Raw genomic sequence first — 2773 nt, 5'->3', positions numbered from 1 at the left:
CAGGGACTGGTCTCCCCTGGGAAGGTGGGCAGAGTATGTGAGACAAAGTGTTGCCATCCCCTCTTCTAGGGGCATTCTGACTGTACATCTACCAAGACAGATTGGCTGGTTCTTCTGGCAGCGCAGGCTCCCCGGATGTTCTTTGCCAGCACCGCGATTCAAAGGCATCCGTTCTTTGGTTCTCCATTTTCACTGTTCAGCTTTCACATGCATAGGAGGTGATTGACAACACCAGGGCATGTGCCAGGCCCACCCTGCTAGTCACAGTGACATCTCTACTTTTATAAAAAAGAAGAAAAACAACTTCAAAAGAAAACAAAACCTCCTTTCACTGTGAACTGAGTGAAAGTTCACAGAGCAGATCCGTTTTATTTCCTTTCATTGCTTGTCATCCCGCAAACGTAACACCACCTGTCCCATTTCCTCCGTGTTTCCGGTTCCCATTCCTCCTCCTCCTGGACGTTGTCCTGGGGTCAATGCCGGCCCTTGTATCTTGAATGGTTGGTTATTCTATGCTGTGCATCCCTCACTAGTGTTACTGTCCCCGTATAGGTCTGTCTGTCATTTGACTGAAAATTGAGCCACTTGGGTGAGTTCATTTCCAGACCGGAAGGGTGACGAAGAGCCATAGTCCTGGGGTTCTACCTGTTTCTGTTCCACCAATAAGCCTGACGTTTTTATGATTGTGAGCTTTGTGCCACCTCCCCCACCCCTCCCACCCCCCACCCCCCCTCTTTCTATCCAAGATCTTCTAGTGTGATCCCTTTCGGAGCAATTGGAAGTGGGTTCTGGGCATCCTATAGTTCTTCTGGTCTCAGGGCTGAGGAGACTGATGACATCTTTGATTTTTAAGATTTCTCAGGACTCCATACAGATTACTGGCACGCCAGGGGAAGAAGCGCTCAGGAAAAGCTGGAGCTGCCCAACCATTCTTCAAGCACTCATCCTCCAACACTGACGAACCGTCTTCCATTTTATTTTATCGACTCCTAACCAAGTGAAGGACCCCTGGTGACACGGTGGACTAAGCATCTCGCTGCTAACAGAGGAGATGAAGGTGGTTCAAGTCGACCAGCCACGCTGCTTCTTTTAAGATTGCCCGCCTGTGGGGCAGGTCGACTTTGTGTTGACATGAGTTGTGTTGGCACTGACTCATTGGTGGTCTGTGGGTGAACCAAGCAATAGCAAACACCGAGCAAGGTCAGACGAGGTAGCCAAGCGGACGATGGAAGTGCAGGGGCCTAACTCCGTAAAGATTGATGCATGAAGGTGAAGACAGAGCAAGAGGTGGGGAAAGGAAAGGATGTAACGCTTAACATTTGCATTCCCTGCCTCCAAATCAAGAGGATCAGGCATCGGGCTCTAAAGGGACCTGAACTTGGTTTCTTGGGCTGACTGTTCCATTCACAAGGCACGTGGCCTTGGCAAGGCCCATTTTCTGGTGTCCTCGCCTGTGAAATCGGGTCACCTTTCTCCTCCGCAGGCTATGAGTCTGTGTCCCAGGGACAGGAATTGAGCCAGAGAGTAGCACTGGTTCTTTGCTGAGGCCACCGTCCTGGAAACGACTTCTGGTCAAGCTCTCCAAGCGTTGGCCTTCCAACGGGCAGACTGTGCACTTTAGCGTCCATGGCAGTTCTCCTTGTCACCGACAGGCACAAGCCAGAAAGGCCTTCTCAGGAGGATCAGCGGAAAAATAGACAAGGTGGCTTCAGAATGTCGGGGGTGAGGGGGTGGGGTGGGGCGGGAGTCAGTGATCTTTTCACTCCACTGTCCCCAGAACATTGGAACCCCCTTCACCTTCTAGCTAGAACTTCTTTTAAAAGAAGGCAGATATAAACAGTCCCTGGGGATTTTAGGAGCAGAGAGACAGAGAAGTGATCAACTGCTATTTCCTTTTTTAAAAAACAAAATAAAACAAAACATGAACCTTTGAACTCTCCCCTACAGGCCTAAGAATATTCCTAGAGCAGGGGCTTGCTTGTTTCTTTACTCTCTCCAGCATGGTATCTGCATATATGAAGGGGACCAAAAACAAAACAAAAAAAAGACCAAACCCGGAAGTTTTGTTTTCAAAGCTGTGTTTAAATTTTTTTTGACTAACTTATCACTTTCAATATACTCCCCATTACACTTAATGCATCTGTCAAGTCTGCGATTCCATTCTTGGAAACATTTTTCAAACTCATCTGTTTGGATGGCTGACAGCACCTCCCTCATTTTTTCCTTCACCTCTTCTATGTCAGCAATCCACTGTCCTTCCACATCCCTCTGCATTTGTGGAAACAAAAAGAAGTCACACAGAGTGAGGTCAGGTAAGTAAGGTATGTAGGGCAAGGGATGCATGCTGGGTAATTTTGTCAAAAATGGGTGCACTGAGATAGCTGCGTGAGCAGGTACATTGTTGTGGTGGCAAAACCGGTCCCCCGTCTGCCACAAACCAGGTCTTTTTTGTCGCACAGTGTTAGGCTATCTTTTCAGAACCTCTAAATAGAAAGCTTGATTAACAGTCTGACCTGGTGGAATGAACTCCAAATGCACTATCCACCCCCCTCATATAAACAAACAAACAAACAAACAAATGAGCATCATCTTGGTCCTTGATTTCACTTGATGAGCTTTTTTGGGGTGAGGTGGCATCTTCCACTGGCTCAATTGATGTTTACTTAAGGGTCATAAGAATAGCACCATGTCTTGTGACCAGGGATGACCCAAAAAAAAAACGTATCGCTTTGAAGCTGTTCTTTCAAAGCACGACATGTTTCCACTCAACACT

This window comes from Echinops telfairi, unplaced genomic scaffold (assembly GCF_000313985.2).
Source record: "Echinops telfairi isolate 266 unplaced genomic scaffold, ASM31398v2 ScPeMD7_7424;HRSCAF=8462, whole genome shotgun sequence".
NCBI classification, from domain to species: Eukaryota; Metazoa; Chordata; class Mammalia; order Afrosoricida; family Tenrecidae; genus Echinops; species Echinops telfairi.
This window is presented reverse-complemented; position numbering follows the sequence as displayed.